The following is a 25,508-nucleotide window of genomic DNA, read 5'->3' on the forward strand; positions in this document are numbered from 1 at the left end:
GTGTATCTTATCGCTGTGACACTGTCCAATCAGCTGCGGACAGTGTCACAGTGGCTTGCGCTGTGTGATCTCTCTTGCGAGATAACACAGTCTTTCTTCCAGTGTCTGACAAGAGCTGGAGAGCAGAGTGTGCGCACGCACGCACGCACAGCTCCGCCACCGCCACGGAGCAGAAGAGGAGCAGAATGTGAATTCTTCTACTCTTCTGTTCCGTGGGGGCGGGAGTATCGTCAGTAGCGGCAACGTTAGAGCTGTGGACGCATGCGTGCGGGCGCGTGTGCATGCTCTCATTCTCTTCAGCTCTCGGCAGACAAGGGTGACAAGACTGTGTGATCTTGCAGGAGAGATCACACAGCGCAAGCCGCTCTCACACTATCGGTAGTTGATTGGACAGTGTCGCAGCGATAAGTAACACGCCCCCTTGCAATTCAGAAATAAAGAAATATCGGGCGCCAAATATAACGGCACCAATATCTAAATAACGGAGGAGGATAGAATTTTTTTTAAAAGTGAGACAGGTTTGTTGCAGCAGTGCTTATTACATGGTGCACTCAGCTGCACATGTATATAACTAATAATACCGCCATACAGTGACAATATAGTCCCAGATACCAGTTCTACAAAGGCAGTCTGCAGAGTAATATCACACTGCAGACCATACAAGAGAATACAGGACTAATCAGACGCTGTTATAGTTATAATACATAACAATTAAACATGTCTGTTTTAATAAATACTTGTATTACCCATGAAATAACAATACTTGAGCACCTTTTCTTAGAACTCTGCATTGTGCTGTTCCTCGTTGTATTGCTTTGCACTACAGCTGTAGCTTCACAGTTAAAATGAATTAGTTCCGTTGCAAAAGATCTCCATGTAGGCCAGAACTTATTCATATATTTCCAGGAGGAATAACAGAGGAATGTCACAACACAGAGTTCTAATTAAAGTTGCTCCAGAATTGCTAGCTCATGGGGAATACTAGTATTTACTATAACAGACATGTCAGGAGAGGTGACAACTCCTCTATAAATCCAGTTCTCACATGTCACATCTTCTCTTCATGTAAATGTTCTCTTTCCTTTCTTTCTCCATCCGGCCTAGGCCGCCATGATGAATTCTCCTGTCGAGTTTGTTCCCCAGACATCCTCAGCCCCTCGATTCTGCAGCCATCCGCAGCCTTTATTAAAACACATAAATTCAGTCCCCACAATTAATTCAGACCCCATACCGGACAATTAAATAAATGCAGACCCCAGAGCAGAGCCCAAAATTAATTCAGTCCCCAGTCCAGACCCCTAAATAAATTCAGACCTCAGACCAGACCCCAAAGTTAATTCAGGCCCTAGACCTGACCCTTTAAATACTGAGACACCCGACCCCACTATATACAGTGGATACAAAAAGTCTGCACACCCGTGTTAAAATGCCAGGTTTTTGTCTTGTTACAAAATCAGTCTAAGATTAATCATTTCAGAACTTTTTCCACCTCTAATGTCACCTATAATCTGTACAATTGTATTGAAAAACAAACTGAAATATTTTAGGGTGGAAAAATAAAAATAAAGAACGAAAATAATGTGGTTGCATAAATATGCACACCCTTAAACTAATACTTTGTTGAATTACCCGACAGCATTCAGTCTTTTTGGGTAGAAGTCTATCAGCATGGCACATCTTGACTTGGTATTTGTTGCCCACTCTTCCTTGCAAAAGCGCTCCAAATCTGTCAGATTGCGAGGGCATCTCCTGTGTACAGATTTTCAATGGGATTCAGGTCTGGGCTCTGGCAGGGCCATTCCAAAACTTTGATCTTCTTCTGGTGAAGCCATTCTTTTGTTGATTTGGAGGTATGCTTTGGGGCGTTATCGTGCTGAAAGATGAAATTCCGCTTCATCTTCAGCTTTTTAGCAGAGGCCTGCAGGTTTTGTGCCAATATTGACTGATATTTGGAACTGTTCAAAATTTCCTCCACCTTGACTAAAGCCCCAGTTCCAGCTGCAGAAAAACAGCCACAAAGCATAATGCTGCCTCCACCATGCTTCACTGTGGGTATGGTGTTCTTTTGGTGATATGCAGTGGTGACTTTGCACCAAACATACCTTATGGAATTATGGCCAAAAATTCAACATTGGTCTCATCAGACCATAACACGTTTTTCCACATGCTTTTGGCAGACTTGATGTAGGTCTTTGCAAAACACACCCGGGCTTGGATGTTTTTCTTTGTTAGAAAAGACTTCAGTCTTGCCACCCTACCCCACAGCGCAGACATATGAAGAATACGGGAGATTGTTGTCACATGCACTACACAACCAGTCCCTGCCAGAAAGTACTGTAGCTCCTATAATGTTGTTGTAGGCCTCTTGGTAGCCTCCCGGAAAAATTTTCGTCTTGTCTTTGCATCAAGTTATGAGGGATGTCCAGCTCTTGGTAATATCACTGGTGTGCCAAATGTAATCCACTTCTTGATGACTGTCTTCACTGTGTTCCATGGTATACCTAATGCCTTGGAAATTCTTTGGTACCCTTCTCCTCACTGACGCCTTTCAACACTAAGATACCTTTGATGTTTTATAAGCTCTTTACGGGCCGTGGCTTTTGCTATCACATGTAACAAAGAAAATGTCAGGAAAATCCTAATAGAACAGCTGAACTTTATATGGGGTTACTCAAAATCACTTTAAATAATGTCAGCTGTGTACTGACTACTAATTAACATGATTTTTTGGCATGACAAAAACCTGGCGTTTTAATAGGGGTGTGTAGACTTTTTATATCCACTGTACTTACCAGAATATATATATATATATATATATATATATATATATATATATATATATATATATAAAACAGTGTTGCCCAACTGGCGACCTGCATGTGGCAAACATGTACGTGATTTGTGACGACAGCACGGTGTTCATCCTGTATCTTTCAGTGCTGACGTCATCAGCGCTGGTACTTCCAGGGAGAAGTGTTTCAGACTACGGAAGGACAGTATGCAGAGGGTAGACTAAGAAGCTAGCAGCCATTTTAAATGATTGCAGAGTGGAACAGGAATCAGCTGATCCACAGCATAAACACTAAAAAGAAGGGCATCGGGTGCTTTAACTATACATTCCCCATATTATGTACATTTTTATGGAGAACCGCATGGTCACTTTAAGTAAATTTAATATATAAATGGTTGTCGCTAAAAAGGGTGCACCAAATTAGCTGCAATTAAATTTTATTTCTAAAAAGAAAAAACATTTGCAGATAATGTGGCCCAGTATATTACCATAGTATATGGCCAAATACTACATTATTTACAATAGAGGGGAGGTACTCCATATGCAACTGCAGGGGATAAGGTAACAGTACAAGCGAGTATTTGACAGTGATGTTGATATAAAAATGGCTGTGGTAAGATACAGTGGGAAACAAACTTGTCCATACGAACTTACAATCTTCCATTTAAAGGGTTGCCTGGTTTGGTAAACACATTTTTAAATAGCCTATTAGGGAATAGAAGGAGCTCCCCTGTGCAGGATCCTCATCTATTAACTGGAGCAGAGATCAGCTACAAAGAGCACGTCTATCTTTGGAGGACCCAGCACATCTATTGATTTCAATTAGACCAGAGTAATGCTTCATTTCTCCACTGGTGGTGCTGCAGAGGAACTTTAAGTCCCAGCAGAGGGCCATATTTTGGCCCCTGACAATCAATTAAAGAAGGGATGGGCTTGGGACATGAGAAAGAAGACAGAGCATTTTGGAGCAATGGTGACGCCCTCATTGCTCAAAAATGCTAATTTGCATATATTGATTAAAGTGCTTTTCTCTGCAAAGGAGGTACTCGTGAAAAAGGAAAATAACGTTACATTCAGGTGAGCCTACACTATATTACTCCATTGCTAGTTTGATAAGTACATTTCTGGTGACAGACTCCCTTTAAATGCAGTTAAATGCTTTTTACATTGTTGCTTGACTTTTATGCCAGGGTCTGATTCAGAGGAGAAGCTAGGGGGGGGGGGGGGGCAGGCAGGGCATGTGCCCCGGGCTATACTTAGAGCGGGGCGCCAGGGCCGCACCATCACGCCAGGGACGCTGCCACCCCCTCCTGCACTATAATTGTACCTGCATCTATAGGACACAGGTACAATTAGAAGCAATGAATGGCCGGGTACGTTCCGTGACTGGCCATTCAGCGCCTTTCTACGAGTGAAGCGGCGTGATACTTTGCACCACTTGCGTCGTTGAAAGGCGCTGATTGACAGGGAAAGTCATTCTGCCCAGCCACTCAGCGCCTTTCATAGACTCAAGCGACGTGATCACGTTATCGCGCTGCTTGCGTCGTTCAACCCCAGGAGACCTGCGCAGAAGAGAGCAGGTCTCCATTGCCGCCGGACGGCGCGGGAATGGGATTAAGGTGAGTTTGTATATTTATTTTTTTATCCTAATAAAAAAGTGTGTGGCATTATCTACAGGGGGTGGATTTAACTACGGGGGGGTGGCTTTATCAACAGGGGGGGCTTTATCTACGGGGTGGGGCTTTATCTACGGGGGGCTCTATTTACAGGGGGGCTATATACTGGGGTGGGCTATATGTGGAGCACTATATACAGGGGTGGGCTATCTGTGGAGCACTATATACAGAGGTGGGCTATATGTGGAGCACTATATTCGGGGGTAGGCTATATCTACAGGGGGGCTATAGACAGAGGTGGGCTATCTGTGGAGCACTATAGGGGGTGCTATATGTGGGACACTATATACAGGAGTGGGCTATATGGGGGGCACTATCTACAAGTGGCTGTATGGGGGCACTATCTACAGGGGGCTCTATGGCAGGCACTATCTACAGGGGGCATAGTGTGTGTGTGTGGGACACAGTGTATGGTGCTATTATAATGAGAGGTGCAGTGTATAGCGCTATTATATTTAGGGGCGTAGTGTGTGGTATAATGAGAACTTTATCTTTGTTTATAGGTGTAGAAATGTTTGAAAAGTGAGACGCCGAAGACATCTGAGCGGCAAACTGCAGAAATGGGCTGTGACCGGGAGAAGTCATCATAGAGGTCTGGACCGGATGGAGAAAAAGAACTAGAATCTGAGACGTCACCGGTGAGTCACTCAACGTAAATGTTTATTCTGCCTCTAATCAGTACTGTAGTCACTGTATGATTTGCAGCGAGATGATGGGTGTTATGATTATGATATGATTTTTTTTTTGTGAAGCAGCAACTCCCAGCATATCCTTACCATTGTTCGGGCCATTCTGGGAGCTGGAAACAATTTAGTGCAAACCTATATGGCAGGGGTTGCACTAAATTGAGCTGTATTTGTGCTTGTGTTGGAAATAAGTATTTGATCCCTTGCTGATTTTGTAAGTTTGCCCACTGTCAAAGACATGAACAGTCTAGAATTTTTAGGCTAGCTTAATTTTACCAATGAGAGATAGATTATATAAAAAAAAAAACACAGAAAATCACATTGTCAAAATTATATATATTTATTTGCATTGTGCACAGAGAAATAAGTATTTGATCCCTTTGGCAAACAAGACTTGGTGGCAAAACCCTTGTTGGCAAGCACAGCAGTCAGATGTTTTTCGTAGTTGATGATGAGGTTTGCACACATGTTAGATGGAATTTTGACCCACTCCTCTTTGCAGATCATCTGTAAATCATTAAGATTTCGAGGCTGTCGCTTGGCAACTCGGATCTTCAGCTCCCTCCATAAGTTTTCGATGGGATTAAGGTCTGAAGACTGGCTAGGCCACTCCATGACCTTAATGTGCTTCTTTTTGAGCCACTCCTTTGTTGCCTTGGCTGTATGTTTCGGGTCATTGTCGTGCTGGAAGACCCAGCCACGAGCCATTTTTAATGTCCTGGTGTAGGGAAGGAGGTTGTCACTCAGGATTTGACGGTACATGGCTCCATCCATTCTCCCATTGATGCGGTGAAGTAGTCCTGTGCCCTTAGCAGAGAAACACCCCCAAAACATAATGTTTCCACCTCCATGCTTGACAGTGGGGACGGTGTTCTTTGGGTCATAGGCAGCATTTCTCTTCCTCCAAACACGGCGAGTAGAGTTAATGCCACAGAGCTCAATTTTAGTCTCATCTGACCACAGCACCTTCTCCCAATCACTCTCAGAATCATCCAGATGTTCATTTGCAAACTTCAGAAGGGCCTGTACATGTGCCTTCTTGAGCAGGGGGACCTTGCGGGCACTGCAGGATTTTAATCCATTACGGCGTAATGTGTTACCAATGGTTTTCTTGGTGACTGTGGTCCCAGCTGCCTTGAGATCATTAACAAGTTCCCCCCGTGTAGTTTTCGGCTGAGCTCTCACCTTCCTCAGGATCAAGGATACCCCACGAGGTGAGCTTTTGCATGGAGCCCCAGATCGATGTCGATTGACAGTCATTTTGTATGTCTTCCATTTTCTTACTATTGCACCAACAGTTGTCTCCTTCTCACCCAGCGTCTTACTTATGGTTTTGTAGCCCATTCCAGCCTTGTGCAGGTCTATGATCTTGTCCCTGACTTCCTTAGAAAGCTCTTTGGTCTTGCCCATGTTGTAGAGGTTAGAGTCAGACTGATTAACCCCTTAACGCTCCATGACCTACTATTAGGTCATGCTAACTGTAGCGTTCGCGCTCAGTGACCTAATAGTAGGTCATGGAGTAAACACGGCGCCGTTCGCGCGGGGCGCGTTCATGAGCTGTGATAGCTGCTGTTTCGGACAGCAGACTATCACTGCTCAATGTGCCGGGACCGATCACGGAGCTCCCCCGCCGATTAACCCCTCAGAAGCCGCGTTCAATAGCGATCGCGGCTTCTTAGGGGTTAATCCGCCATCGCCGGCCTGCTACACGATAGCGGCCGGCGATGGTGACTATGGCAACCGGACACCAAACAATGGCGTCCGGCTATGCCATAGACGGAAGCCTAGTGGGTCCTGACAACGTCAGGACCCACTATGCTTGCTGTCAGTGAGTAGCTGACAGCTCTAATACACTGCACTACGCATGTAGTGCAGTGTATTAGAATAGCGATCAGGGCCTCCTGCCCTCATGTCCCCTAGTGGGACAAAGTAATAAAGTAAAAAAAAAGTTAAAAAAAGATGTGTAAAAATAAGAAAATAAAAGTTTTAAAAGTAATAAAAGTAAAAGTCCCACTTTTTCCCTTATCAGTCATTTATTATTAATAAAAATATATAAACAAACAAATAAACTATACATAATTGGTATCGCCGCGTCCGTAACGGCCTGAACTACAAAATTATTTTGTTATTTATCCCGCACGGTGAACGCCGTAAAAAAAAATATTAATAAACCGTACCACAATCACAATTGTTTGGTCACTTCACCTCCCAAAAAATGGAATAAAAAGAGATCAAAAAGTCGCATGTACCTAAAAATGGTACTGATCGAAACTACAGTTCGTTACGCAAAAAATAAGTCCTCGCACGGCTTGATTGATTGAAAAATAAAAACGTTATGGCTCTTAGAATAAGGTAACACAAAAAGTGAATGATGGTTTACAAAACGTATTTTATTGTGCAAACGCCATAAGACATAAAAAAAAACTATAAACATCTGGTATCGCCGTAATCGTATCGCCCCGCAGAATAAAGTGAATATTTTATTTATAGCGCACGGTGAACGCTGTAAAAAAAAAAGTATACAAAAACAATAGTAGAATTTCTGTTTATTAGTCACCACGCCACCTAAAAATGGAATAAAAACTGATCAAAAAGCCGCATTCCCCCCATGAAAACTACAATGGATTCCTCAAGGGGTCTAGTTTCCAAATTGGGGTCACTTTTGGGTGGTTTCCAATGTTTTGGCACCACAAGACCTCTTCAAACCGGACATGGTGCCTAATAAAAAAGAGGGCTCAAAATCCGCTAGGTGCTCCTTTGCTTCGGAGGCCGGTGCTTCAGTCCATTACCGCCCGAGGGCAACATGTGGGATATTTCTCTAAACTGCAGAATCTGGGCAATAAGTATTAAGTTGCGTTTCTCTGATAAATCCTTTTGTGTTATAAAAAAAATGGTATAAAAAGAGTAAATTTCACCTCTACTTTGCTCTAAATTTCTGTGAAACACCTAAAGGGTTCATAAACTTTCTAAATGCTGTTGTGAATACTTTGAGGGGTCTAGTTTCTAAAATGGTGTGTTTGATAGGGGTTTCTAATATATGGGCCCCTCAAAGCAACTTCAGAAATGAACTGGAACCTAAAAAAATAAATAAATGAGGCAATACTTCGCTTCTTACATTATACTGACAATGAGCCGCGCCCACCCCGAGATGACCCCAGTTTTGACCGTTTGTATAAACGGAGACCCCTATTAGACCGTTTCAGTGCCCGGTTTTCCCAAGCATACACCCCCGAGAAGTGTTTTTCTATTGATGAGTCCCTGGTACATTTTAAAGGGAGGGTTCAATTCCGCCAGTACCTGCCAGGTAAGAGGGCAAGGTATGGCGTGAAGATGTATAAGCTGTGCGAGAGTACATCAGGGTATACCTACAGGTTTAGGATATATGAAGGAAAGGCCACCCCCAAACCAGACTGCATCCTGGACTACAATAGGTACATGGGAGGGATGGACTTGTCAAATCAAGTCCTGAAGCCCTACAGCGCCATGCGGTGTGGTATAAGAAGCTGGCCGGGCACATCATACAGATGGCTTTGTACAATGCGTACGTGCTACGTCGATGTGCAGGCCAGAGGGGAACTTTCCTGGAATTTCAAGATCTAATCTTTAGGGACCAGGAAGGGGGGGCACCCAGTACTTCTGGAAGCGAGGCCACACGCATCGTACCAGGGCAACACTTTCCAGGAGAAGTTCCCCAAACCGGTGGAAAGGGAAAGAGTCAAAAGAGGTGCAGAGTCTGCTATAAGAGGGGGATAAGGAAGAACACAATATACCAATGTGACATTGACCCCACAGGTACTGTGTAAAAGATAATGCGCAGCAGATGGTGCAGTGTGAGATTTGCAATTTAATATATATATATATGCCATTTCAGTGTCCAATATAGTGTGCCCAGCATGCGCCACCGGAGATATACACCCCTTAAATTGTAATGTGGGTTCTCCTGGGTACGGCAATACCCTACATGTGGCTGTTATCAGCTGCCTGGGCATACGGCAGGGCTCAGAAGGGAAAGATGAGGGGGGTAAGCTGTGCGGAGTGCATCAGGGTAAATTAAAAATCAAGGGATGTATGATACATTTTAAAACAATCTTTTATACAGAGCTCTGGTTTTTCGGGCATGGCAGTAGATGAAGGCAAGAGGGGTTGTTGAAAGTTGGGCGCCAATCTAGGAAGTCGTCTCTCCTGTTCTAATTTATAATATTTCCCATTGCTGGTCACTAGATGGAGCTATTCCCAAAATTGCAGCATTGCATGTGGTAAAGCAACCACATTGCTTTATGCTGCAAAATTGGGTAAAAAGCCCTCGCTCTAGTGAGCTCTCAGCATCCCCCCCTCCTTTATCCTGGCTAGTGCCGGGATAAACGAGGGGTTTGAACGGTCTAACCTCCTACACTGTGTGTCGCCATTTTTTGAGCTAACACACAGTGTAGTAGGTTTACATACAGTAGTAAACGTACACAAACACGAACATACATATAAATCTCTTACCTGCTCCTGCCGCCGCGGCTCCCTCCGGCCCGTCCGCTCCGTCCGCTGCCGCTGGTCCAAGTGCACAAGTCCGGAAGCCGCGACCGGAAGTAGTAATCTTACTGTCCGGGCGCGACTTCCGGTCCACAGGAAAATGGCGCCGGACGGCGCGCATTTCAAATTGGACTGTGTGGGAGCGGCGCATGCGCAGTTCCCACACAGACGGCGTACATTGAAGTGGATGGGACGGGAGCCGTTCGCAGTCCCTATGGGACTGTGGCTGCCGTATTCCATGTCTGTATGTGTCGTTAATCGACACATACAGAAATGGAAAAAAAAATGGCAGCCCCCATAGGGAAGAAAAAGTGTAAAAATAAGAAAAAGTAAAACACAAACACACAAATAAATATAAACATTTTTAATAAAGCACTAACATCTTTAACATATTAAAAAAAAAATTGTGATGACACTGTTCCTTTAAAGGGGTTTTCTCACAAACATGTATCCCTAATCCACAGGATAGGGGATACATGTGTGATCGCTGGGGGTCTGACCCCCAGCGATGAGGAGAACGGGGAGCCGAAAGTCCCCCCAAGTGCTCCATAAGAATGCAGCGCAAGTGCGCATGCTCGACCATTAATGGAGCGCTGGCCGAGCATGAGCACCAGCGGTCCATTCTTATGTAGCACATCGGGGGACTTTTGGTCCCCCGTTCTCCCCATCGCTAGGGGCCCCAGTGGCTGGACCCCCAGCGATCACACATTTAACCCCTTATCTTGTGGATTAGGGATACATGTGTTTGTGGGAAAACTCCTTTAATTTGTAATATATGATGTTTCAGATCCTTATTTGGTCACGTGCTGCTGCAGCCAATCGCTGGCCTCAGCGGTGATGCTGCCATGAATGGCACGTGATCGCTGAGGCCAGCGATTCACTGCAGCTATGGGGGCATCTATTGAGCACCATACTCTATGGGCGCATCTGTGTTGGCATTATACAGTATGGGTGCTATTATGGGGGCATTATATCGTGTAGTGGCAGCTATGGGGCATTATACTGCATGGGAGGTACTATGGGGGCATTATACTGTGTGGGACGCACTATCGGGGTATTATACTGTGTCGGGGCATCAATGGGGGCATTATACCGTGGAAGGCACTATGGGGTATCATGCAGTGTGGGGGGTCAGCTATAGGGGCATTATACTGTGTAGGGGGTTCTATGGGAGAATTGTACTGTTTGGGCTGAAGCGGGTGTGTATGGGCGGGGTTAGAGGCGTGAATTAACAGGGCAAAAATTTGCTACACGCACCGCTTCAGTTGTCCCTCTTTACGAAACTGAAAAGTTGGGAGGTATGGCGTTTGTGCTATCCTTCGAGCGTATAAGTTTTTAAACACTAAAAAACGATTGAAACGTATAGCTCGGCATATACATAGTCTATAATGGGTCAAACGTAGACCAAAATAGCATCCGTTTGGTCCATGTTTGTCATGGTTTACGTTGGGATACTGTTTTTTTTAAATACTGAAAAGCGTAGCCTGCTACGCTATTCTGTACTTCAAAAAAAGGTATATGCGATGCAACGTGTTTTTAAGTATTGAGCTCAATGGATGACATATGCAAACATAATGCTGTACGTTTCTATCCATTTACATACAGTAAATCTATCCGTTGTTTTTGTTTCAGTGTTCACTTTAAAAAAACGTACACTTTTTTTAGGTAAAAAACGGACAGAGTATACGCTAAACATACACGCTATAAAAAAAACACAGGCGTAAACAGAAAATGGTACACGTTTGTATACGTTTTCAATGGTCCACACTTTTATTAAAAAAACATATACGCTCAGTGGATAGCACAAACGCGATGTGAATGGGCCCTAAGGCTCTGCTCCTAGGAGGCCCATAGGTTCCTAAACTATATAGAACAGCAGAACCATAGCTGACCATAGACACAAGATAAATGTCAACCAAAACTGATTATTACTATTGATTTGTTCGACCTTCGGCCATAAATAAATAATGTTCTTACATCCAAGAAACTGACAACTGCCTGACAATCTGTTGAAATATGATCCACCATGTGTCATTTTAGTACCAATGGCCTTACTGCCTGCTGATTGGACAATATAACAGCGCATGGTCTTAATACTTGTACTTCCATGATAATGTTTGTCAGAAACGTTTGAAGTCGTGTTGGGCAGAACTGCAGTCATATGACGGAACAGGTGGCTGATTTTTATCTAATGCCTATGGTCAGCTGATTTAGCACAGTGATATAAGGCTAAATATAACACTGCGCACTATGGGAGAGACTATGTGGGACGGATGTTATTGTATGACTTTACAGCAGGATCCATCAGAGGGTACCATTTAAGGTATATGTCAAGAAAACCTCACAATGTATACACCTGATGTACATTGCAAACGCAGTGTAGAGAGACCCTAATTATTCTATACAGAGTTATCTTGATATACAAATGAATACTTGATATGTCAATTGTATAGAGATCTAGGACAGAGTGATGTCATCACATGATGTCATCACCAAGTTTTACAAGGCATACCAGTAAGGGCACGTTCAGACGTGGTGGAGTTTTTCCGCTGTAAATGTTGGTGCAGATTTGCGGCAATTACGCAACGAATCTGCACCAACATTTGCATATTTGACAGGTAATTCAGACGTTGCAGAAAACACAGCGGACTTGCCACAGATTTCAGTTTTTGCATTGCAAAATTCCGCTTCTTCTACACAACTGATAGTGCATGCTGCGGAGGGAAAATTCCGCACCGCAGCCTATTTTCCGCAACGTCTGAACTAACTTGCCTAAAAATGTATTGAAACAAATGGAAAAAACGGCTGCTGGAGAATTTCCACTGCGAACTGTCCGCTGCAGAATTCCACAGCAATTCCGCCACGTCTGAACGTGCCCTAACACTAATTGTGCTTTTTTTGTTGCGTTTTTTTCTTCGTTGACTTCAAGGGGGAAAGAAAAATCGCAACATGAAAAATGCATGTAAAAAAATGCAGTATACATACAACAAAAAATGTAGAAGGCTAATATGAATGAGGCCTACAAGACTGCTTGTAAATATAATCTGGCTTTGGGTAGTAACAGAGGGATTTAGCTGCAGCTGTATCGTAGCAGGAGAGGGACATTTCTTTGCGTCCTGATTGGTGACTCGGTTTGTGAATGCAGTGCTTTGTCCTCTGTATCAGTCCCCACCACCCTAATATTACAGGTCTAAAGTTAGGAAGACGTGAGATTCAGTGAGCTATTGAATGGAAAAGAAGGGCCTTTTTCATTCTAAATGAATTAATTCATATCGCTCCTGTGCTCACCCAGAAAAGCATATTTTGTACACGCTCATGGTAAATGTCACGTGCAGTAGCTCTATTTCTGCGGTGAACGATCAAACTACCAGCTATGAAACTTTAATGTTTTCTAAGCCTCTAATGCAACAATGATACCAGTATACATATGGTTTCTATTAAACTTGTTTTTAACGTGTATTAATCCTGGAGCCTCGCTGCATGGCCCCACTTGTTTTTAGTTGTACCTGGAATCTCTAGGTTCAATATTTCCTCTTAGCAAAATTCTTGCTCTGAGAATAATAATTTTAGGTACTCTTTTTTTATTATTACATATATGAAGGTTCTTGACTTAGAAAAACAAATCTTTTAGTTTGTAAATCATATGAATAAAGTAAGCACTATATTGTTATCACTAAATTACCTTATATCATCATTTTGACAATGTATTATACATTTCACTATTTTATGGCAATACAAATACAGTGACATATGGCTGGTTTCACAAACATTGTTTTGCATTATTTTAGGTGGTGTATTTTTCTGCCTTTTTGGGGCCTTTTTCTTGAGCTAAAAGGCTTCGGCCACATGTTAATTCTATAGTGAAATCTAAAAATGTCTAGATGCACAGTGTTGTGGTTTGTGGCATTTTTGTAAAATTTTAAAAAATATTAAAGTATTTATCAAAACGCAGCATGCTCAAGCTACAGCATTTTCTCGGGCGGGTTTTCTCCTAGGCTTCTCAATAGAAATTTAATGGCAGGAAAAAAATGCCATAAAAAAATCTTAAAACGGCTGACATTTTTCCATATGCGTTTTAAAACACAAAATAACACTATGTGAAGGAGGCTTAATTTGTGCTCAAACTATAATTAGATAGACAAACGAATGAATGGATAGATAGATAGATAGATAGATAGATAGATAGATAGATAGATAGATAGATAGATAGATAGATAGATAGATAGATAGATAGATAGATAGATAGATAGATAGATAGATAGATAGATAGATCATTTGGAAGAGGAAATGGGGTGGGGGAGTTTGTATAATAAATATGAACGCTAGGAATTGGTGGGGAAGGTGTGCGACAGGAGTCAATTAAATGGGTGATTGTCCATCCAACAGCTATTAGACTGACTATACTCATAGTGATAGCAGGGCCGCCATCAGTAATTTCGGGTATCATACAGTCAAAGAGTCTGGGCCCCAACACCTTACTACCAATGAGATGCAAACTCTCAGGGGCTCTGAGGGGGGGGGGGCAGAGCAGAGACAGTAGGTGGGCAGGGGCTCTGTCAGGGAAAAAGGGGAAGAGACTATTTGCCAGAACTCTATGGGGTGGGGGGGGGGGGGGAAGGCTAGGGGAACAGAAAGTATCAGTGGTGGAAGGGGGCCATGGGGAGACGCAACCTGACAGGGTAGTGGGGAGACAAGTGGGCAGGGGCCCTGTGGATGGGGAAAGGGGGAGATAGTAGGAATGCAAGAGGGGGCAACATAAAAAAAATCCTTGCACTGAAGCTACTGCCTGTAAAGTGCACGGTCCCTGATCAAGATGCAGTGCTGAGTCCTGCTTCTGACCCCTGCAGGCTCTTAGATCTCCCACCGCCACAGCACACCTAGATGAAGTCTCCACCTCCTCCTTACACATGGCACCCATGTCACCAGAGTAGGCCCAAACCTGATGCAAAAATTAATTCAGACTTCCAACCAGGCTCTTAACCCCTTCCTGCATTTTGGATGTACCTGTACATCCATTTTAGCGGTGCCTTACCGTAAATGTGCACACAGTTACATCTATTGGATGGCGCAGGAGCTGTGACCGCACCATCCAGAGCAGCTGCCAGGTGTAATATACTGCCAACATCTTGCTCCAACGCCCAAGAGCAAAGTTACCTTAGATCCCGACCATTTAACCCCTTAGACGCCAGGGTCAATAGCAGCCGCAACATATAGGTAGTAAGACAGAAGGAGGGGGCTCCCTCTGTCATCCATCGGCACCCTGCCATACGATCACAGGGCACTGATTGGTTGCTGAGGCATAGGAAAGGTCCCTTTTTTCATAAAATGTGGTTTTATTAAGCAAAAGTAGTCAAACATAAAAAAAAGATAATCATACCAACCCATAGAATAAAAGTAACATGTTATTTATCCCACACGGTGAATGGTGCAATATTTATAATACAAAAAGATAATGGCGGAATTGATGTATTTTTCAATTCCCCCAGAAAGAGATAATAAAAGTTAATCAATAAGTTATATTTACTACAATATATTGCCATTGAAAAATACTACTTATCCCACAAAAAAAAAACCCTCATACAGCTACATTGACAAAAAAACGAAATAGTTATTGCAGCGACACAAAAGCCAAAAAAATCCTGCAATCCTAAGGGGGTTCAATTAATTTAGACCTTTAATTTATTCACGCCCTTAAATTAATTCAGACCCCAACGTCCAGACCAGACCCCTAAATTAATACATATTCCTAACTAGACCCCTAAATTAATTCAGACCTTAAACCAGAACCCTAATTTTATACATATTCCTAACTAGACCCCTAAATTAATTTAGACCCCAGACCAATAAAAAAAAATGTCCTCCCCTATGTGCTTGCTGCCCCCGGGTCCTCTTGTCACTTCACTTTCGGGCGCCTCAAGCTCCTGAAGTTGGTTTATGGGTAAACTCTCTTTTACACTGGCCAATTATCGGGCAAACGAGCGTTGATCGTCGCTCATTTTCAAGGACGGGCCGTGTAAAAGGACCTTAAAGAGGCTCTGTCACCAGATTTTGCAACCCCTATCTGCTATTGCAGCAGATCGGCGCTGCAATGTAGATTACAGTAACGTTTTTATTTTAAAAAAACGAACATTTTTGGCCAAGTTATGACCATTTTTGTAGTTATGCAAATGAGGCTTGCAAAAGTCCAAGTGGGTGTGTTTAAAAGTAAAAGTCCAAGTGGGTGTGTATTATGTGCGTACATCGGGGCGTTTTTAATACTTTTACTAGCTGGGCGTTCTGATGAGAAGTATCATCCACTTCTCTTCAGAACGCCCAGCTTCTGCCAGATCACGCTGTGACGTCACTCACAGGTCCTGCATCGTGTCAGACGAGCGAGGACACATCGGCACCAGAGGCTTCAGTTGATTCTGCAGCAGCATCGGCGTTAGCAGGTAAGTCGTTGTAGCTACTTACCTGCAAATGCTGATGCTGCTGCAGAATCAACTGTAGCCTCTGGTGCCGATGTGTCCTCGCTCGTCTGACACGATGCAGGACCTGTGAGTGACGTCACAGCGTGATCTGGCAGAAGCTGGGCGTTCTGAAGAGAAGTGGATGATACTTCTCGTCAGAGCGCCCAGCTAGTAAAAGTATTAAAAACACCCCGATGTACGCACATAATACACTTTTACTTTTAAACACACCCACTTGGACTTTTGCAAGCCTCATTTGCATAACTACAAAAATGGTCATAACTTGGCCAAAAATGTTCATTTTTTAAAAATAAAAACGTTACTGTAATCTACATTGCAGCGCCGATCTGCTGCAATAGCAGATAGGGGTTGCAAAGTCTGGTGACAGAGCCTCTTTAAGAATATGCCCTGGATATATGTCCTGGACATATGCCCTTAAATAATATGGCGGCTGGAGTGCCTTTGTTTCATACTGAGCATGTCTGCTTTCTTTCTGTGGTTGGTCCTTTTCCAAGACGGCGCCTGTTATATCGTGTTTGTACTGCGCATTGCATCTCTAGTTTATCTCTTGTCAATTAGCATACACAAATATGCGCAGTTGAGTGCACTGGACACTGGTCTAAGCGTGTGTGCCTCATACGAATGTAGTAGAATTATTAAATATGGGGTTAATTGCTACTCCAAGACGCTGAGTAATGATTACACAGCTGCACTGTATATTGATTATGAGGATTATTATTGCTAAAAGTGATTTTATACTGTATATTGAGTATTGATTGTTTAATACAACTGTTGCACTTTATCACAGAGATGGGGATCTGTACACAGTATTTGGTATAAATGTATTGCTTTTTAAAAATTTGTAATTGATTAATTGTTGATATATATGCTATGTCCCTATATATACTTGTTCATTTGTACTGTTACTTTGCTTCAGAAAAGTTCTATATAGGACTGAAACATCGCATATGAATTAAACAAACCACTTTTTTTTCCCTTTTGCAAATTGTAGCGCAGCCTCTCTTTTCCTATTATAAGAAGACCCTTATCCCGGATCCTAGCATTTGCATCCGCTCTGCACCTTGATTTGCACTTTTCTTTAGATAGATAGATAGATAGATAGATAGAAAGTCCACGATCCAGCAGCACCAGTCAAACCTGTGGAAGGGTGCGCGCCCTGGGAGCCCGACCACTGCTCCAAATCCAAGCCCAGTCGTCCAAAGATAGGCAGCACTCCAAGTTTTAGTGAAAAAATGGCTTTTATTTAGCCCTTGTGTCATTTTTTCACTAAAACTTAGATCGATAGATAGATAGATAGATAGATAGATAGATAGATAGATAGATAGATAGATAGATAGATAGATAGATAGATAGATAGATAGATAGATAGATAGATAGATAGATAGATAGATAGATAGATAGATAGATAATTTAGGTATATTGCAGAGGTATTTTGCCCTAGAGGATAATAGCTCCACAATACAGTACTGTGAGGAGGCACCATACCTTGGCACACAAGTGCCTATGACACCTAGTATGAAACTGTAGGGGTGACGTGTGTTTATGTGCCCCACATAAGCTATGCCACGTGCATGAAGCCTAAAGTTGGCAAGATATGTTGAACATCATGAAAATGCGGAAATTTCCCTCAAATTAAATTACTTCATAAGCACAACTATTTATACACCTTTTGACCCATATCTTTGATTCTTATAAAGTTGCGAATTCATAATTATATTATTATAATCTACATATAGCATGTAATTAGAATCATATATATATACAGGATAAAAAAAAATGCACCGTCGAAACTTAAATATCATTCCTAGAAACGTCCATGTGTGAAAGGTGGATAAAAGGTGCTATGTCTTTATCCTGCAAGTTACATGAGGTAACTAGTCATTATAAGTTAATAAGGGCAGAGTAACCTATGTTTTGTGAGATAAGATGACAACTCATACTTGGCATTCTAGGAATTGAGACAGAGAAATGACCCTTAGTTACTCAGTCTTCTTGGAAATGCACTATTCACATTCTCATCATAATGCTTCCATTCTTTAGAATATTGAATAAAAAAAATGTATGCAATGTTACAGGTATATATGTACTGTAATTTATAACCGCCAACAATATGACATCCTATCGTAGTCATACCATATACTGTGGCAATACATACTAGTCTTTCTCAATGGATTAGAATATCATCAAAAAGTTAATTTATTTCAGTAATTCAAGAAAAAAAGTGAAACTCTATATATTACATAGATTCATTACACACAGAGTGATCTATTCCCAGCATTTTTTTCTTTTGATGTTTATGGCTAACAGTAAGGATATGTCTCTGTTTTCTTGTTATCTTGTTATCCTCCGCCAGACACGCTGACCTCCATTGTGGTGACATACTACTTCTATCCGAGCAAAATCCAGGCTACGGTATCCTTGGTAATTGTGGGCTTGTAAAATATTGTAGCTCTCAGAGACATTAATTCTTTTTCCAAGTTTCATTACTTACTCAACAATATTCTACCACACAAACATAAACATGCACTCTACGCACACACATGCTCTATACCCCAAACATTAACATATAATAACCCGCACAGTAATCACCAGACATACCTGTAGTACATAGAGTTGATACTTTATACTCACATGTAGTACATTAGCATACCATTAGAGATATGAATATCACCAATTTCCATGTACAAATACTATTTGCTGCAGATCACCAGGTCCTATGGAACATAAACGCTACTAATCAGTATACACCATCCAGATCAGAGTGTACAACAGCAGACTATTCCATGATTCCGGTGATCTAGGCAATGCTACACACTAACATACTCTATGTCACTAAACTATTATAATTCGATACCTTTTCCTAATAAACAGAACAATTAAATCCATGATGCTACGGCCGGCTCTAGTGTGACACAGCCCCTGACGTCACGTCACTTAGCATAATGATACGCCCATAACATTCACTCCCCACTGGCCGCATACGACCAACCTGTCAGCAACGTCCACTACGTGACGTAGACGCCACAGTCATAGTGCCGCCCATCGCTCCACCCACATCACATAAAACGGCTACCTCCAGCTATGATGCTTTGCGCCATTGAAAAACATAGCGCCAACGACCGGATACACCAGGTACCGGGAGGACTAAGGTAAAAACTTATGTTAAGTAGCGTACTCTACATATGTATAGAGACTGTAGGTGAGGTCTGGGGACACACGGAAGGAAGGTTGGACATTGGTTTCCCTAGCAACATAGAAACACTCACACACAGAGAACACGCCTCTGAGGCTGTCTATGTACAACGTGATATCCCTCGCATACGATTTTATACTCAATAATAATATACACATTTCACCAATGTTTCACCCACACTAAGAATGATATATACGTATTCAATTTCGGGACCATATTCCTTAACACCAAGTCCAGATGTGAATTAGGTTCACAATAAACCCATCTTACCTTGTGCCTGCTACTGACGCTTGTTCTTTCCTGTAGTGCATAACAGGAGAGTGAGCAGATCTCTAACACAGACTGTATTTGTATTCATTTTCTTGAAATTCCCTGACATTGTTTCCTATGCTAGGATGTCTTTCCTCTATGTACATATATTATCATATATTATACATTATATCATTGTACATATGCTATACAATATATCTTTATATTATGATATGTATATCACGCTACCTTCCACGATGTATTACCTCTATGTACAATGTCTGCACACATAGATGCTGTTTCCAATTTTATTTTGATACAAATTTTTCTTTAAAAGTTTTTTATTTATGATATAGGACTTATATGAAATGTATACATTTACATGATGCTAATATCTTTTTTGCAATATAATTTGCTCCGATAGTGCCTGATGAAGGTCTAAGTTACAACCGAAACGTCGCACGCACTAAGCCTCTGGCATCAACTATTGATTAAATAAAATTCAAGAATTTTCAAAAATCACTAACTTGTGTGCCCAATACTTCTTTGTTATACGATTGGGTTGGGACCCTATTTGTGCACCTACCTTGGTCTTGTGCGATCTGAACCACTACTGAACCACTTGCTGCTGGGTCTAACTAGACCCAGCACAGCCCTATTAGTGACAATCCACTGTGCAGCCCCAGTTACAGTGGAAAAAGATGGTGTAAAAGAAAGAAAAAAAAAATATTTAAAGTTCCCCAAAGGTCTTTTCTGACCATTGCGGGACAGACCATAGTAATAAAAAAATAAAAGTAAAGTAAAGTGCAAAAAAAATTAATAATAAATACACATAGAATACCCACCCCAAAAAAACGTTCCCCCCCGCCAATCATTGTCGTAACGCTAGCCCTGACCCAATTACCCTAATATAGACATGTAATATATTAACATTTACGGTAGACAATGATGATCACAAATAAAAGGTCTATTTTGGAGTAAAACTATGTTATTACCAAAAAAAATAGCTGAAAATTAAAAAAGCTTATTTTTTTACTATTATTTTCAAAGTTTAAGCCTAAAAATTCTAAAATAGCAAAAAGGATGTGTATAAAAATGAACGGAAAAAAAACAACGCAAAAATCACGTCGCTAGCCTAACAAATAAAAAAGTTATAGCCATTTAACTAACACGTGCTAAAAATGGCTAATCGGTGTCTGGTCCTGAAGGATCAAAATAGCCCGGTCCTGAACTGGTTAATGAAAGCCCAAAATTTAGTATCTCAGAAAATATAAATCTTATAGAAGCCCAATTTCAAAAATGATTTTTAATACCGAAATGTTGGCCTACTGAAAAGTATGTACAGTATATGTCCTCAATTCTTGGTCGGGGCTCCTTTTGCATGAATTGCTGCATTAATGCAGCATGGCATGGAGGCGATCAGCCTGTGGCACTGCTGAGGTGTTATGGAAGCCCAGGTTGCTTTGATAGCGGCCTTCAGCTCATCTGCAGTGTTTCATCTTCCTCTTGACAATATCCTATAGATTCTCTATGGGGTTTAGGTCAGGCGAGTTTGCTAGCCAATCAAGTACTGTGATACTGGGGTTATTAAACCAGGTATTGGTACTTTTGGCAGTGTGAGTAGGTCCCAAGTCCTGCTGGAAACTGAAATCAGCATCTCCATAAAGCTTGTCAGCAGACAAATTTCCTGGTAGACGGCTGCGTTGAGTCTGGACTTGATATAACACAGTGGACTAACACCAGCAGATGACATGGTTCCCCAAACCATCACTGACTGTGGAAACCACACTGGACCGCAAGCAACTTGGATTGATGCCTCTCCGCTCTTCCTCCAGACTCTGGGACCTTGATTTCCAAATGAAATGCAAAATTCACTTTCATCTGAAAACAGGACTTTGGACCACTGAACAGACCAGTCCTTTTTTTCCTTAGCCCAGGTAAGACGCTTCTGACGTTGGCTCAAGGAATGCGACAGTTGAAGCCCATGTCCTGGGTACGTCTGTGTTTGGTGGCTCTTGAAGCACTGACTCCAGCCACAGTCCGCTCCTTGTAAATCTCCCCCAAATTCTTGAATGGCCTTTTCTTGACAATCCTTTCAAAGCTGCGGTTATCCCTGTTACTTGTGCACCTTTTTCTACCACACTTTTTCCTTCCTCTCAACTTTCCATTAATATGCTTGGATACCGCACTCTGTGAACAGCCAGCTTCTTTAGCAATGTCCTTTTGTGACTTACCCTTGTGGAGGGTGTCAATGACTGTCTTCTGGACAACTGTCAAGTCAGCAGTCTTCCCCATGATTGTGTAGCCTACTGAACCATACTGTTGGACCATTTAAAGGCTTAGGAAACCTTTGCAGGTGTTGTGTGTTGATTAACTGATTAGAGTGTGACAATCATCAACTTTTACCCAATATTCAAATTTTCTGAGAGACTAAATTTGGGGTTTTCATTAACTGTTAGCCATAATAATCAACATTACTTCCCACTGCTGGATGTACTATTAGGTCATGGTAACTGTATCATTCGCGCTCCATGACCTAATAGTACGTCACGGGAGGAACGGCCATTTAGTCTATCCTCCTGACACATACCGGAGCTGTGACAGCTGCTGCCTCGTACAGCAGTTGCCTCAGCTCCTTCAGCGGGGACCGATTGTTGTGTCCCCGCTGATTAACCCATTAGAAGTTGCATTCAATAGCAATCGCGGTTTCTTAGGGGTTAAACTTCCATCGACGGCCCGCTACATGATATGGCAAACGGAAGTCTAATAATGGCGTCCGGCTATGCCATCTATGGAAGCCTAGTGGGTCCAGACAAAGTCAGGGCCCACTATGCTAGCTGTCAGCGAGTAGCTGACGGCTATAATACGCTGCACTACGGAGGCCTCAAAGGAGGCCTCAAAATCCACTAGGTGCTCCTTTGCTTCGGAGGCCGGTGCTTCAGTCCATTACCACACTAGGGCAACATGTGGGATATTTCTCAAAACTGCAGAATCTGGGCGATAAGTATTGAGTTGTGCTTCTCTGGTAAAACCTTCCTTTTTACAGAAAAAAATTAAATATAAAGGATTTTCTGACAAAAAAAATGAAATTTGTAAATTTCACCTCTACTTTGCTTTAAATTCCTGTGAAACACTTAAAGAGTTAATAAACTTTCTAAATGCCGTTTTGAATACTTTGAGGGGTCTAGTTTCTAAAATGGGGTGTTTATCTGGGTTTCTAATATATAAGCCCCTCAAAGCCACTTCAGAACTGAACTGATACCTAAAAAAAAAGAGGCTTTTGAAATTTTGTTCAAAATATGAGAAATTGCTGCTTATGTTCTAAGCCTTGTAACGTACTAGAAAAAAAAAGATTGTTCAGAAAATGATGCCAACATAAAGTAGACATATGGGAAATGTGAACTAGTAACTATTTTGGGTGGTATAACCCTCTGTCTTACAAGCAGATGCATTTCAATTCTGAAAAATGCTATTTTTTTTTTAAAAAAAAATTCTCTAAATGTTGCTATTTTTCACAAATAAGCACTGAATATATCGACCAAATTTTACCACTAACATAAAGCCCAATGTCTCACGAGAAAACATTCTCAGAATCGCTTGTATAGGTTTAAGAATTCCGAAGTTATTACCACATAAAATGAAATATGTCAGATTTGAAAAATGGGCTCTGACTAGGCTGCGTCCTTAAGGGGTTAAAATAAAAAAAATGCTGGAAATAAATGACTCTGTGTGTAATGAAGCTATATAATATATGACTTTCACTTTTTGAATTGAATTACTGAAATAAAAAACTTTTTGATTATATTCTAATTAATTGAGAAGGACTAATATATACACAACTAAAAGATAGGCAGCACCATAGATCAGGTGAAAAGTCAGGGGTACTTTACCCTCAGTGCAACGTTTTTCCTTCCTTACACTGGAGCTTTTCTCAAGCCTTGGGGAAGGCTCTAGTGGACCCCTGATTTTTCACTTAATCCATGGAGTGCTGCCTATTTTTTTCATGGTTGTTAACATGAAGTTGGGTCCCCCATTTTGCAGTTATAACAGACTCTACTCTACTAGAAAGGCTTTCCACAAGATTTTGGAGTGTGTCTGTGGGAATTTTTGCCCATTCATCCAAAAGAACATTTGTGAGGTCAGACATTGATGTTGGACTAGAAGGTCTGGCGCACAATCAGCATTCCATGGGGTTGAAGTCAGGGATCTGTGCAGGCCACTTGAGTTCCTACAAACCAAACTCGTCACACCATGTCTTTATGGACCTCGCTTTGTGCACAGAGGCACAGTCATGCTGGAACTGGAAAGGAACTTCCCCAAAGACTAGGAGGAACTGGTTATTACTGCCAGAAAGATGCATAGAGTTGCAAAGAAACTGTGAGGGAAAGGCGCGTCGGGTGTGGTGGGTGTTTGCAGGACCGCAGTCTGGTTGTACTACTTTCATGCACTTTATGTCTGAGTTACTCTGCTGTACTTAGCCCTTACGTATAGGTCTGGTATGTATACTTACGGTTCGTATGCATTGACTATTTATTGTCTTGTTCCACTCTTTGGTTGAAACTGTACACTTTTGCACTCGCGCTTCAATATGTGCTTATCTAACTGCTATATTATTGGATTTAAACCATAAATCATTGCACTTGCACTTTAAATGTATGAATTAATTTACCTATACTGTGTGTCTTATCAACTGTAACGTTATATTCCTATAAATTATGCTGGTCCCACTACACCCACCTTCGTTTTATGTCTGCATTCTCCCATTTTTTTAACACATTTTTGTATCATGTAATAAAGACATTATTAAATTATTATTTTTTAGACCTAGAACTGTATTGCTTCTCTTCTTTGGTGTGCTATAAGTTTGGTGCAGCGTGACCTGTACTAATATTGGGTTCCCATATATAACCTTAACATTTCTTAAGAGGCAAATGCCTCTTAAGCAATGTGTTGCATCTTTCTGCCAACAGTGCACCACATTTGTGGCGCAATGACTGCGGCCATGTGCATCCATTCCCTCCTTCCTATCGGACATACTGTAAAATAAAAAAGTAGTATACTCACCTCACTTCTCCTCTTGTCCCCTCGGTGTCCCCTCAGCATTCTGCGGCTCATACAATGCCCTGACGCTGCTCAGTGTCAGTACGTTTTATGAGCCGCAGCATGCTGAGGGGAGCCAGAGTAGAGAAGAGTAGCGGTGACGTGAGCATTAATATTTTTTCATGTATTTTTTTATTTATTTAAAAAGCATTGCTTCTAGTAGAGAATATCCCTGTACACACGGAGTCCAACAGAGCCTGTACGGCAGTGCACAGAGGCTGTACGACTTTATACTAAATGAGCCATACATGCTCCGTGCCAGTGTGCATGAGAACTAAAGGGAAAAATGTACACCTATACTCTTTTTGGATATATTCCTGGAAAGAAGACATCAAAAATGGCATACGTGAACAAATCTGTATATGGAATCTGTGCTGATGATGCATCATTGTCTAAACCACTTGTTGCTTTCCACATTACTGACTGTCTGGTATGTTTCCTCTCTATTTCTTACCTCCTATCCCTCCTCCTCATCCCTGACCCTTCCTGTCCTCCCCCCCTTAGAGTGGGCTTCAATCAATCAATGTAGGGTCTGCAGCAGCCGGGGAAGCAGAAGAAAGGATAGAGGAGCTTCATGTTTATTATCCGAAGGGGATCATTTATTATTCTATAACAGCACAGGACGCACTTATGGGAGGGTTAATGAGAATCCGATATATATTTCAGTTCCTTGTCTCAAGCATCACAGGATGTTTCCTGCTTACCTACACATAGAAATTATATGCAGTATTAGTGGATATGACAATACCCTACATAATGTGGTAATAACTGTCCTGGACAAGTTACCTCAACATGGAATTGGATACCATACCACCATGAGGA

Source organism: Rhinoderma darwinii, chromosome 5 (assembly GCF_050947455.1).
Source record: "Rhinoderma darwinii isolate aRhiDar2 chromosome 5, aRhiDar2.hap1, whole genome shotgun sequence".
NCBI lineage: Eukaryota > Metazoa > Chordata > Amphibia > Anura > Rhinodermatidae > Rhinoderma > Rhinoderma darwinii.